Consider the following 15,173-nt stretch of genomic DNA (forward strand, 5'->3'; position numbering starts at 1 on the left):
CAAAGGGAAGACCCAGATCAGAGAGCTCACCGTGTCCGTGCTGTAAACAAAGTACAAACAGGCCGACACGGGAGGCACTCTCACAAATTTCACAGGTGGTGTCTTGGAAGGAAGCGTGACGGAAGAGGTAAGTGGTAGCGGGCATCCCAAAGATAGTTCTACAGATTGCTTAGTGCCCGGATGTTCTCGACACAAAGAAGGGAACTCAACCTACCAGATGCGGGTCCGGACGACAAGAAAAAAAAATAAGCGAATGAAATTAAAGATGAAGAGAGAGAGAAAAATATGATTGGACGAAAAATAAGGGAGAGTTGGAAACAAAACTCGGATGCAGGAAGAAGACGGGAGAGAGCCCGAAAGTCAGTCCCGAAGCCTGGAAGGAGGATCCGGAGGAAATTCCGGGGAGAGGCGTGAGAGTGGCGGAAAGATATTTTTGGGAGTGCGGGAAGCGCATATAGAAAGTTCCGAAAAAATGGAAGTATAGTGGGTAGAATAATAGCAAAAAAAAGGCGGAAGGGTCAGAGTAAGGAAGGTCGTTTGAGTTATCTACTGAGGAAAAAAAGCAACAGTCCTGGAGGAAGATCCTGTGCGCAATAGGAACGTCTGAGGTCGAGCCGGGAGCACATCTAGCGAGTTTGCGGAGGCCAAGTCCAGCGAGGAAATAGCTGAAGAAGCAAAGAAGGAAAACTCATCCTGGTGGTAGAAAAGGAAAGCAAGTAAGTTTATGTAGAATATTTATTAACAGAAACGGTGTTATAAAGAAATAAACGAAAGAAAAAGTAATGGACAGGACAGTCAGTAAAGAACTGAAACCAGATGAACACTATCGTAAGTGATAGAAATTAGAGTCACTAACTAGGGAAAAAGAGAGAAAGAAAGTGTGTGAGTGTTACTGATCTGTGATTAGAAGTATCTGGAAAATAAGGAAAGTTGTTAAACCTGAAAAGGGTCAAGTTTATGGAATGTATAACTAGTAATAACAGTGTATAATATTTATTCTGTAGAACATTCCTCTCTAGAGTATATAGGATGAAGGTGAAACTTAATTGAATCACCCCTTGTATATTAATAAGTAGTAGTAAGAAATTGGATATTATGAATTATATAGTGTGTGTAAATATCTTGTATAAACAAGTAAATAAATCTAGTTTGTTTTATCATGAGCTTTGTGTGTGATATTGACACCAAGCATTAACTGTAAGTCACGGGAACTATTCTAGCACAGGGAGATAATAACTCAAATAAGAGAAAATTAGTATTTCCTCCAACTTGGATCTTCTGATACAAAAAAAAACCTTAATGACAAAGGAGTGAGTAAGAAGGGTGCCGATTAACTGCGCAGCAGATAGCTTGTGGGTCTTGGAAGGGAAGTGAGGACCTCCCTGTTCAAAGGAATAAAAAAGAAAATAACAACAACAGCCTTTATGGTTCCAAGGAAAAGGGGGAAAGAAATAGCTAAGGGATAGATTAAAATAAGGTCCAAAATAATTATAAAAATATCCCCCCCCCACAGAGTTGCTGCATGAATCTGCAATATTCTTTTTAACAGAGTGAGGCTAGATAATGAAAGCCACAGTACCAATTTTTATAAAATTGGTAGTTTTTAGATTTCGAATTTTTCTTGTGCAAATTTTAAATTTGAAACATTATTAATTCTAAAAATGGAGAATAAATTTTGGCAAGAGTTAGCCAAACAAATTTTTTTAACTCTACAGAAAACTTTCCTGTAGTTAATATGGGTGATCAGTTAGTCAATCATAATATAATGCTCATCTCTTGTTAGCTCTCACTGGTTTCTTAATCATAACTAAAAGCCACATCACAATATGTTAGTGTAACTTGTATATACTGATAGCTGCCATTGTAATTCTTAACAATAAATTGTGGGCATTACTTCAGTAACCTTGTGGTTTTGCCTGTAAAACTCCTTAAATTAACTTAATATGTAGCGAAATCATTATGAAATTGAAAGGGGTGAGTGACAATTAAGTAGCACTCAGAAATTTTGTGAGTGTCACTTAGAAAAACTTAGGAATAATGTTTTGCAGAATGGGGGAGTGAGTGCAAAAGAAAATTATTTCTAAATCTGTGGACTTTTCTTTTTGCATAAAGATAACCTAACCTTAATATAACAACACTGTTGTGCATGATTAGGTTATTTCTAAAGAATGTTCTCTCTCTTGCAAGCATAATGTTTCCCGTGACAGTCAAATGCCATTGACCTGTACTTTTGTAACTTTCATCTTCATGAATTTCTTAATTGTAAACTTCTCCATATGTAAATTTAGGTAATATAACCTTAATGTCATGATAATATTTTGCACAATGAGGTTAGAGAAATTATTTTTCAAAATGGCATGCTGCTAGTTGACAACTGCCCTTTTAAAGCTACAGGAATGTTTACTGTGTCTTCTGTATAATAGGTTGTTAGCTTGACAGTCATGCTGCATGATTAGAAATTCAGAAATTACAATCTATTAAATTGGATAATCGATGGTTAGTTAACTGAACATCAAGGAAAGAAATTCATTTTAAATGTATTACTTTGTAATAGTTTTCAAACATTCATCAGTCTGATTTATTAGTAAACACAAGTAGCAGATAAAATATTGATGCACATTGCATATGCATGAAATGCTGTAATGAGGTGTACTGATTACTGTACTTGAAACCAATGAGAACTACTAAGAGTTGTATGTTGTACTGTTGGATTTTCAGCTAACTGATCAATAGTGCCAATCTATGGAAAACTTTTCTCTAGCAATTAAAAAAAAAAAAAATTCATTAACTCTTGCTGAAATTTTACTCTTACATTTCTTATCTTGAACAAAGATGAGGGGTGGGTGAGTGTGTGTGTGTGTTCATGCTATTTAAATTGTAGGCAAACATAAATTTTGATTCTGCAACTTAGTTCAAGTAGCAAATGATATTATCCTTCCTAAGTTTGAAATGCATTAAAAGTATAAATTTCAGTTAGCAAATTTCCTAATAAATATAGTTAAAAAAATGCTCATATTTAAATCTGTTATACATTATCAAAACCATTCATGAATGTATTGTTAGTTATCAATATTGGTGTCAAGTTTTCCCTCTACCGAGATAAATCAATGTTGTTTGAAAAGTCTCAACCAGGAATCAAATAAATTTGACTTTTCAAATGAATGATGCCCTACCAATCTGAATCTGATCATCATCAGTAATTCAGTCTTGTGACTGGTCAGTTCCTCTGAGCTGTCTCCACCCTTGTGTCTCCTGTGTGCCATTTGTTTTAGTTCCTCAAAATTTCAAAGTCCTGCTTCATCCAGCAACTCCCTGATGAAGGTATTTTTTGGTCTTCTCTTAGGGTGTTTTTCCTCTGCAGTCCCCTCCATTGCATCAAACACACCACAATGTTAAATCATTTGGCCCACCCATTTGAGTCTAGCTGATCTTATTCTACCTAGAATTTTCTTTTGTTCTTGGACACTTCTTAATACTACCACATTTGACACTTTTTCAGTCCATTTAAAGGCACCTCCGTAGCCGGGTGGGCAGGAGCAGCAGTGCATAGCACACGCTTCTGGCGCCTCCGTAGCCAGGTGGGAAGGAGCAGCAGTGCGTAGCACACGCTTCTTGATTAGACCGAGGTTCGAGCCCGTCACCACCAAATATGGATGATGCGGAAAGGTCAGGGAATGACCACCGCATATCCGGAGCAATATGGCCTTAGTTGCTAATGCTCCTAAAAACCAAATAACTAACTAACTAACTAACAACTTAGTGGCAATCACACGCTTCTTGATTAGACCGGGGTTTGAGCCCATCACCATCAAATACGGAGGATGCGGAAAGGTCAGGGAATAACCACCACATATCCCGGAGCAATATGGCCTTAGTTGCTAATGCTCCTAAAAACCAAACAACAAACAGTCCATTTAATTTTTTCCATCCTGCACCAGCACCACATCTCGAAGGCCTCAAGTCTCTTTGTCTCTCTGTAAGAGTCCATGTTTCTGTTGCATATAGTGCCACTGACCAGCTATATATCATTATCTTCTTCCTAATTTCCTGTGACATCATCTTCTGTGTAATCAATGATAGTTTATTCTTGAAAGATTATTTTGCCATTGCAATTCTGGATTGAATCTCAGTTTGACATTAATTAAATTTATGATATTAACCAAATTTAATGAGTTGATTTTTTTTAAATATTGAAATTAAGTGATTTATGAAATGAAATTTTCATATGATTAACTGACATTGTAAATTACAATATTGTGAAACAGTAATGTAATGGATAAATGAGTTTCACATGTTTTTATTACTTTGGAAATGCATGATCAAATCCATATGTAAGCGTTTTCACCCCACCCTCCCCTTTGGTTCTTTTTACAGACAAATTGAACAAAGCTGTGATTGTGCGTGAGGCATTACCTTTAAGATTATTCCAATCTTATTTAGTATTTATTTGTAGTACAGCAAGAAGTGCTGATAATTTTCCATCTTTGAAGTGTTGTTTGTTATTGTGCTGATTGTTAATTTTTTTAGCTATTTAGTTTGTAATTTACAGTTATTTTGGCTTCAAACTACTCGCTGCTTACCATAACACATGTTTAGTATCATGCATTATAGTTGCCACTTCGTGGTGTGCGAGTGCTTTTGAACAAGAAAATTATAAATGTATGAAATATGTATAAAACGGAGAGGAATGTAGCCTTTTTGAGAAATGCATCATAGTACTGTTGAATTTCTGAGTTTCAAAATGATATTGCCATAGAATAATTCTTAGTAAATTCAGAAAAATGCTGGTTTTTTTTTTGTTTTTCCCACTGTATACATTTAAATGAATATGATCAATTTGCTGTTTGCTTAGAAGTTTTTTGTCCAGCAAACAGCAAATCAACCACACAACTTGCAAACATATACAGTACAATATGGCCTAGTTTCTGATGTGCTTAAAACACTTCAACAACAACAACAACAACAGAAATCATAGCATTTATTTGTTAAGGGAGGAGATCTTGTCCTACCAATCTGAATCTGATTAGTTACTATAGTGCATTAACAAAGGAACCAGATGCAAAAAATAGTTTTGACATAAAATGCTTAGATTTTGGAAAAGCTTTTGATAATCTTCCACATGAAAGACTGTGCAAATTGGAGCATTGTGACATTAGGGGCAAGTTACTGCTATGGATAAAGGGTTAGTTGAATGAGAGAAGATAATAAGTGGTTATCAGTGGGCTCTACTCTTCTTGGACTAATGTTATTGATGGAGTTCCCTAGGATTCTGTGCTGGACTCTCATTATTGTTTTTAGTATTTATTAATAATATTGATGAAAGCATATCACTCATGATGTCTGAGTTTGCAGATGATACAAAAGTTGGCAAGGTTGTTAATGATAGTAATCAGGGTATGCTACTTTTTTTTTTTACTTGCAACAAGATCTAGAAAAATTAGGCAGGTGGGCTGAGAAGTGGCAATTGAAGCTTAAACTTGACAAATGCAAGGTACTGTATATGGATACTGTAATTGCTGAATAGCATGTCAACATTGTGGTACTTCCACACTGAAGGTAATTAAGAACAGCAGCTTGTGGGTTTTGTCAATGATATACAGAAATTTTGACAGCAGGGATAAGGAGGTGATTATCCCCTTGTATAATGCAGTGGTTAGACCACGTCTCAAGTACTGCATAGAGGTTTGGGAGCCTCATTTTAGGAAGGATGTGGATCTGTTGGAATGGGTATAGAGAAGGACAAAGATTAGGCAAAGTGAATAAAAAGGTACTCTTAACAAGAAAGACTTCAGATCTGCAAATTGCAATCCTTATTCTTGCCTACACAATACATGAGGGGTTTAAATTTGAATTGAGGAAGGATGGTTGCCAAATAGATAGATAGCAGAAATTTGCTTTTAGCCAGAGGATAGTTGATTGTTTGTTTTAAGTTTCCTCTGTTGTCATTGTGGAAGTAGGTAATTTGCATAAATTAAGAACTAGAGAAATGTTTAGAAGGAATGTGGACAGGTGATGTGGGATTTTTTTTTTTTTTTTTTTTTTTTGTCGATGCTATGTAAGCTCGTTTTTTTGCATCATATGCTACTACTAATAATGCTAGTTCATGAAGAGCAGCCATTAATAAACATTGTCTCCTACAATTCTGCTATCCCTTTATCCATAGCAGTAATTTTAACCTATTGCACCCTACTAGAATTTGTATAACAGTTTACTGAAATCTCATGTGTATATTTGTGGGATGCCAAAATTATTTCTGATGATTATAATCATGAGTGATTATTGATTCTGATGATTATAATCTACTCATTTGATTTGCTATCACCTTCTACCAATGTTTATAATGCAAACCAGGGCAGGCTAAACTTAGTAACTGTGAGAGCCACATACTCTTGCAAGATGCACATTCTCTTTGAAGAGTTGAGAGCAATAGGCCTCTGAAGCATTAGCAGTGGCAATTGATGCAAGAAAGAAAGCTTATGCAGCATCAGCCAAAAAAAAAAAAGACACCCTCCCTTTTCACCTATTCATTTGCTCCAATAGTTTGTCTAGTTTCTTGAATTTATTCAAGCTAGCAACTGATTGCTGGAACAAACTTCCACAACAACAGGTGGAAGTTTGTTCCAGCCATCAACCACCTGCTGGCTAAAGGAAAACTTCAAAACATCTACTCTGCAACTGTCATTTGCCATAATCATAAAATTAAAATTTAATCTAGTGAGTATATACCTGCAGAATGATTATTACAGAAATAGAACACACCCATATTGGCCTCTTTTCTGTCACTCTTCATGATTGACTATCGGAAAAGTCTCCTCAATTTGAATTTATGTCCCTCTCGTGTAGTCTGAGCTGAAAGAATCCCATCAGCATTGAACTTGCTCAATCCATGGGTGCCTCTGTAGCCAGGTGGGAAGGAGCAGCAGTGCGTAGCACACGCTTCTTGATTAGACCAGGGTTCGAGCCCGTCACCACCAAATACGGAAGATGCGGAAAGGTCAGGGAATTACCACCGCATATCCCAGAGCAATATGGCCTTAGTTGCTAATGCTCCTAAAAACCAAATAACAAAAATAACAAACAAAGCTCAATCCATTCAGTCTTAAACACCTCAGTTAGATCACCTCGCAGGTGCCTAGTCTCCAGATGCTGCAATTTGCAGAACTGAAACCTTTCTTGGTAAGAACACTCCTTTGTACTCCCTCACCAATCTTGTTGCCCTTCTCTATACTCATTCCGGCAATTCCACATCCTTCCTAAAATGAGGCCTCCAGTCCTGTATGTATTACTCAAGATGTGGCCTGACCATTACCTTATATTTTGTATATCATTGACAAAATCCTATGAGCTGTCCTAGCAGCCTGTCTGTTGCTCATAGAACTTCATATCTGACTGCACAGGCCGCCCCCCCCCCCATTTTCCACTGCCCTGAGTATAGTATCACACAAGTATGAATTTTGTTAATAAAAGCTTACTTTTTAGATTAATTCATTTCAAAATCACGATTAATAGCTTAATTTTAATTTAATTATTAACAAAAAAGGAACATTTTATTAAAATAATATTGTATAACCTTATAATATTGTAAAATGATAGGGAAATATTTTCAAGAAAAAAAAAAAAACTAATTGAATTTTTATGGTCATTTGCATATGTTAGGGCCTGTTTTAAAAGTAGGCAACATGTTTTGGTGATGCAACTGCTATTTCCCAGTGAAATGGCCATAAATAAAGGCAGTTTTTTTCCCCATAGAAATATTTTATGTTTTCATCAAATATTTCTAGGGGAAAAAAAAACTTTCTTTCTTTTATTCTGTGTGAATAAAAGAAAGAAATTGTGAATTTCTCGAAAAATGTTATCTGGCATTAAAATTGTTAATATTTTGTTGCTGCTCATGAGATTCCCCCCTCCCCCCGTTCCCTCCCTTTTTTTCCTCCTTTTTTAGCCATGAATTCTTTCGGTCCACATTTCTATTTCTCTGGTAGTTGCTAAAGAGCCGGCTTGGTCTTTGGTCACGTCTGGTGTAAATATTACATAAAAATTTGTTGGTTCATCAATGGTATAATTCTTTTATGGAAAATTTTCTACCAAAGACACCAAACTTTTCCAAAAATTTATCATAAGCCTTCCAAAAGAGAAAATTGCCATAATGTTCAAAGTCGTAGTCTGGTATCACATAAGAAATTATTTATGAAAGCTCACTTTTTGGTTTCACTCAAATATAGTTCCTTGAAACTTTAGATGAAATTAATTTGATTAAAGATAACTTCTTACACTTTCTTGGGTACTCCAAGTGATTTAACTACTTTGAAGTTAGCTCAGGAAAAAGTTATGAATGATAAGCAGAAAGATAATATAATAAAAAAAAAGGGTGGATTTGCAATATATTTAGTAGTAATTTCAGAAGCTGTTAGAGTACCTACAAATGATATGATTATAGTTGGCCTCTTTTTCACTTCATGTAAATTAGCATCCTAATTAACCTTACATTACTCCCTCAATTTTAACAAAGATGCTCATGTGGCATTTGTGTGATACCTCATTTTGTTTTTATTATAAAAATTTATTCTTAGCTTTTTTACTGAATTGAAAATGGTGATCTGTTAATTTTGATTTGCAAAACCTAATTAAAAATTATTGAATGAAAATAAATGAGAGAAACAATAATAATAAAGTTTTTATCATATTTTTTTTAGAATTTAAGGTTAGTGATTCCCAAGCTTGAAACCCAGATGCTCACATGTCTGGTGGATGCAGTGTGAATATATGTACTTTTATCAGCAGTTTTTATGTCTATAATTTATAGTGTATCAAAAGGAAAGCAGAAAACACTGTATAACCAGTTAGATAATATTAGCAGGCAAGGGTACATGGGAAGATTTGATTTTGTTTACAAATTTAAAAAGTAAATGAAAATAAAGTGTCACCTGTCAGATGCAATGTTAGCAACAGATATTAAAAGCTAAGAACATTATCATTAATAAAAAAAGATTTGAACAAGCAGTCTTCTTTAATGTATGTGCTATGAAGTGGTGAAACCCATGTTTAGTCTCTAGAGCAAAGTTTCCGGCATCCCCCTCCCCCATACTTCTCCTTCAACCCATGCACGGTACTAAGTACTATAGGCTTTGATACCTTTTGTGTTTGGGGTTTTCATAAAAAAAAAAAAAAAAGTCACTTGTCCAAAGGCTTGGAAATGTGTATAGGGAGCAGAGGGATTTGGTACATTTGAGACTTTAGAAAAAGAAATGTAGCTTAAAATTGCTATTAATAAAGTGCCCTTCTACTATTGGAGATTGGGCTTTATGAACTAAGGATAGATAGGTTAACATTTTCTTGTAGTCTGTTTCTTTTCGCTTTTACTCGTGCGAATCCTATCTCCTTTTTATAGTTATATAACTGTTATATTATTCAAGGGAATATAGCCATTCTAACTTTTCATTTCCAATTTTTGCCTTTTCAGGTTTCCACTAGGATTCAAACACATGTATTATCTCCTTTTAATTTTAGTCTATTCATCAATGGTTCAGGGCAAAAAGTATTTTTGATTCAACTTTAAGGCAGGTGCCTCCGTAGCCAGGTGGGAAGGAGCAGCAGTGTGTAGCACACGCTTCTTGATTAGACCGGGGTTCGAGCCCGTCACCACCAAATATGGAGGATGCGGAAAGGTCAGGGAATGACCACCGCATTTCCGGAGCAATATGGCCTTAGTTGCTAATGCTCCTAAATAACAAACAATCAACTTTAAGGCCTATCTTCACTTTCATTATTTCATTATGGTGTGTTTGTCATGTTAGATATGATTGTTAGTTGAGGATATTATGCAAATAATTTTAGTTATTGCTGGGAATTTCTGTGGTTTGTCTGTTAGTTACTTAGTTTGTATCTGAAGTTGAACAGAAATGATCTTTGCCAGTAATGTATATGATAACTTTTTTTATTTATTCCTGATTTAGTATTTATTTCAGTTTTTATTGGTTCATGTTTGGGTTTTTTTTGGTTCTAATAAGTGTAATTTGAATATGTTAATCAGATTTATGATGTGCTTAATTTCAAGTGCATTATAGTGATCAAGTTATTAGAGCAATTTTCCACTCTTATTTCTACTCAAATTTGTAGTTTTTGGTTAACTTTTGTGATTTTGCTTTTGTTTGAATTAATTAGGTTAAAATTGGATTTATTTATTTGTATCTCTTATTATTTGGTTCATATAAAAAGATTTGTTGAGCCATCCCAAGTTTCATTAGAATCGGATGAACAGAAATCTGGCAATCATTATATATTTTTTCCTTCATCATTGTAATATATTTCCTTCATCATTGTAATATAATAAGACTGGTACTGTTAGATAAGACTGTTGCTTGTAAATAGATATATGTGTATATAGAGAAAAAATACCTAAAAGTATATGGGGAAGAGCCATAAATATAGAATTGTAATTAAACTGAACAGCTAAGTTACATGAAAGTGTAGAGTTTTTTTTTTTTTTTATTATTATTAAATGTTCTTTTATTAATGTTATAATCTTAGTAACTGATAGTAAGATAACTATACTTACTTTTTGCTTCAGTTAATCACAGAAAAAGACAAAAAAAAAATATTTATTTTAATTAAAAAATAAAATGTGCCTGAAATGTAATGCATTCTGTATATTACCTAACTTGTAATGGAAAATATGTTTAGACATTATTTAATAAGAAAACGTTTAATTGCTATCACATTTTCAGCATATGTTTCATTGGTCCCTGGAAAGCTTTTAAGATTGATTATAGCCTCCCTGCGTGAGACCGTAGAAATCTATTTGTATATATTTTGCTTATTACTCTAGAATGAAAGTCAGATCGAGGCCAGAATTTCAACATGCTCTGTTAGTCCTTGGGAAAATTTCATGTTCAGTTTCACAGCCCTCATTATCTTTCCCCCTCCCTACACACACAAATATCAGCATAAATGAAAGTATGGTTTTTGCATTAATCAACAAAAAAAATGTGAATTGCTACCAAATTTTCAGTATGTATTCTGTTAGTCCCTGGGATGGTTCTAAGTTCAGTTCCAATTTCATAGTGTTCCCTCTATAAATTTATTTAAAATTTTGATGATTTTGCTGTGATCAACTTCAGTGCTTGCTTAGAATATTTTAGGCATCTTTGTAACAAATTTTCATATCAATGAGTTGACATTTTGTTAAAAAAAAATGTATTATTACTATTTGCTACTGGGCCTATAATGTAATACACTGCATACATTATTTTAACTTTTTATTTTGGAGTTTTTTACTTTGAAATTTGTGGTATCAGTTTTTATTTAATGTTCATGGTATTTCAGTTCATTAAATGAAATAGTGGCTCTGCTTTAATTAGAATTGTTTACAGTATGGTTTCTTCCTTTCTCCTCTGTTTTCATATCTTGCTATCATGGTTGCATTTTTATGTTTTTATTGACATTGTGTAAATTGCTTGCCTTTATTTTAGTACCAGTGTAAAAAGCTAAGAACATTAGCATTAATAAAAAATATTTGAACAAGCAGTCTTCTGTAATGTATGTTTTGATGTTTTAAAAATGACTGGATATGCAAAAAAGGAAGGGTATATAAGCTGAACATTTAAAAGCAACTTTTTTGCTAATTCAAAAACTGCAGGAGAAAACTGCTGTTTGAAATTTGTAAAGAGAGAGAACTTCAAAAGTGATCAGTAATACAATTTGGTACTTGTCTGTTATCCTAGTTCCAGTGTAAATTACAAGTACAGGAACTCCCTGACTTAAGTAATACTTGACTTATGGAAATTCGACTTTATGTAAGTTTTTGCCGACTGGTGCAAACTTAAAAAAATTGTGGAAACGTGTTTTTCATCCCATAGGAATAACAGAAGATATCGTGAAAATATCGTGTTGTGAACCGAGTAACACATTGGTGGTTTTTTTTTTTTTTTTGTTTTTTTTTTTTTTTTGTTTTTTTTTTGTAATTCGTTCCAAGCTGGAAGTTAAATTTTGCTATATTACTGAGAAATTTATCTCACTGAAAGGTAATATTTATAATAGAAATTGCACTACATTTTCATCATTATCATACTTTCCAGTTATAAGAATAAATTTTGAACGCCTTTGTGATATTTTTCTAAAGCACGTTTCTGGAGGTCACGACCATAAAACAAATTGTACTTTCTGGTTTATTGGGCTTCTTTGTTAGTGCATCTCATTACAAATGGGTAGTGAACTCTATCTTATTGCAATTGTGTGGGTTTTTATGGTGAGTTGTGTTCCCCTTCCCTGAAATCTTCAATCATATAAAAAACAAATCTTCAGAAACTTCTCTTCATTCCTATTTATATATTACAATGATGAAGGGAAAGTGACCAGTTTAAAGTGCAAGTGGTGGCAGTGCTAGGAAATGAAACAAAATTGATTTAGAAATGAAGATAAAAATGATTAAGAAGTATGAAGCAGAATAAAGATTGTCATCTATTGCAAGAGAATTAGATCTCGCTGCTACAACAGTGAATACTATTTTAAAGGACGGTGTGCATATAAAAGAACATATCAAAGGATCAATGCACTTAAGATCAATAGTGATCACAAAACAGCCTTCAGGTGTTATATCGAAGATGGAACAGCTGTTAATAATATGGATGGAAAATCAGATTCAGAAGCAAGTGCCCCTGAGTCCAATGGCCATTCAAGCAAAAGCAACAACTATTTATAAAGATAGTAACGATAAGTATGGCAAACTCCAACCCAAGTTCGTGGCAAGCAATGGGTAGTTTAATAGGTTCAAGCATTGCATTGGTTTCCACAACGTAAAAGTATGCGGTGAAGTCGCCAGTGCCGATTCTGCAGCTGCAGTGAAATTTTGTGATGTGTTGGAAAAAATTATTGATGAAGGTATTTGACGCAGTAAATTTTTAACGTTGATGCAACTGCTCTGTATTGGAAAAAAATGCCGGGTCGAACATATATTGCCAAAGAGGAAAATACAATGCCAGGTTTCAAGGCGTCAAAAGATATCTTCGGGCTAATGCAGCGGGAGATTAAGGATTAAAACCACTGCTTATGTACCATTCTGGAAATCCTTGTGCATTTAAGGGCATCAATAAAGCCACCCTACCCGTGCATTTCCGATTGAACCAGAGAGCATGGATAATAATATCTCTCTTTGAGGATTGGTTAAATGCTGCTTCATTCCCGAGGTTGAAAAATATTCTAAAGACAATGACATTCCTCTCAAGATTTTGCTCCTGTTAGATAATGCTCCTGGACATTCTACGCATCTAGATGATTTCAATTCGAATGTGAGAGTCGTACTTCTACCGCCCAACCCGACTTCACTCATCCAACCTGTGGATTAGGGTGTTTTTTTGAATTTAAAAGGCATACTAGGCACTGAGGTATACTATTTATGCTAAGGCATTGTCTGCAGTAGTGGATGAGAAAAATTTTACATCAAGAGACTTTTGGAAATCTTACAATATTTACCATGCCATCTTAAACATTAATAAGGCCTGGGCGGAAATTACTAAAAGTTGTTTAAATGGCGCATGGAAGAAAATATGTCCACGGCACGTAAAAGGCTTTGAAGGATTTGAAAAAGATGAATCATGAAGAGGTTACAGATAAGATTGCAGAGCTGGTTCAGTTGGGGGTTGATGCCAAAGACATGCCAAAGTTAATAGAGGAAGAAGAGAAGGAATTATCTAATGAAGAATTTATTGACTCGCAGGCAGCGATAGTGAAAAAAGAAAATGTGAAGCTCAAGATGAACCAAATGAAGAGCTGAGACGCTTCATCACCAGAGAGATGGCAGTGGCATTTCATGAAACTGCATAGGCAATGGCTAGGTTTGAGAAGATGGATCCTGACAGCGAATGATTCTTAAACGTTAACAGAGGGGTGAATGATATGCTTTCTTGCTACAAAGAAATCTATGATGAAAAGAAAAAAGCCACCGTCCAATCTTCCATTAATATGTTCTTTCGTAAGATTGAGTGGCCGACCCCTTTTAAATCTCCACAGCCCTCAACTTCCGCAGCCATGTACTTATCAGCTGAAGACATTGATTCTGGCAACGATGCTCGAGAGGTAAAATTTACTGACATTATGCCCATTTCCTCTCTCTTTTTTTGTAATTTTATAATTTAAAAATTTTTTTAAATTGCACGCTTTTGTAATTTTTCCTGCGCACAAGATAAATTTAATAAATACAATAAATAATTCTATTTACATGTTCATCGAACATTTATTTTTTGATTCAATCAATTCACCAAGCACAGTTGCAAGTGCTGCACAAGCATGGGGGAAATTCTGACTTGTGTAGCGGTCCGTTAGTTCCAACTTATGTGACTAACAGAATGCAACCCTTACCCAAGTCAGAGAGTTCCTGTAAGTCTAACCTAACCTATTCAGTGTATATTTATTTATATTCATTTATATTTATATAAATATACACTGGTAAGTAAGTCAGACTTACTTGTAACAACCCCGTTTCCCATCTCTTCCGTCATGCAGTATGATTTATGTCTTTTGAGGTTAAAACGGTCCTCATGGAAAGATCCAAACTTCCTTACATTTCAAGGGTGCAGCTCTAAAATGATTTTGGCAGGCCAGCCACTAGTTGTCCACCAGGCAGAAACTATTTGCAACTCTCTAGAAGCCATCTGGATGAGCTAGTGTATAATCTCGCTGCCTCTACTCTGCCAGCTAGTTAATGGAGAGAGCTCGAGTAGTGTGTATGAGATTGGAATTGTTGAGGCTGTGTCATATCAAGGAGCTAGGTATGTTCTCACTGTGTGTGAATGCCATATCCAAAAATTTCATTACTTTTTATAGGATGCCCCCCACCTTTTCTTACTATTGAATATGTCATGAATAGACAAACAAATAGAACAAACCTATTGATTTCTATTTACAGTCTGCCAAGCACCACTTATTTTTTCAGACAGAATCTCAGTTGTCCATTGATTCAACCACTGATCATCTCAGTTGTCCTAATTATTCACTGTACAATTCCTGTTGCTTCAAAGGTGGTACTTGTGCACATGTCTGCTGCTATAATATTAATTGTGTCAGAAACTTAATAATTTGGCTTAAAATCTCTTTACCACATTCTGTCAAATTCATCTGTTGCCTCCATTATTCTCCCGCCTTCCTTTCTTATAAACTTTACTTTCTCCAGTCCAATGTTC

At 34.8% G+C, this 15,173-nt stretch overlaps 1 protein-coding gene across 2 annotated transcripts in view; it reads left to right on the top strand.

The window, feature by feature from the left end:
• Pyroxd1 (pyridine nucleotide-disulfide oxidoreductase domain 1) overlaps positions 1-15,173 on the top strand; it is a 143,968-nt gene that overhangs the window by 7,794 nt on the left and 121,001 nt on the right. The gene's annotated exons all lie outside the window — the stretch shown is intronic.

The sequence above is a fragment of the Mastigoproctus giganteus genome, chromosome 13, assembly GCF_048544385.1.
Source record: "Mastigoproctus giganteus isolate SK-2022 chromosome 13, ASM4854438v1, whole genome shotgun sequence".
NCBI lineage: Eukaryota > Metazoa > Arthropoda > Arachnida > Uropygi > Thelyphonidae > Mastigoproctus > Mastigoproctus giganteus.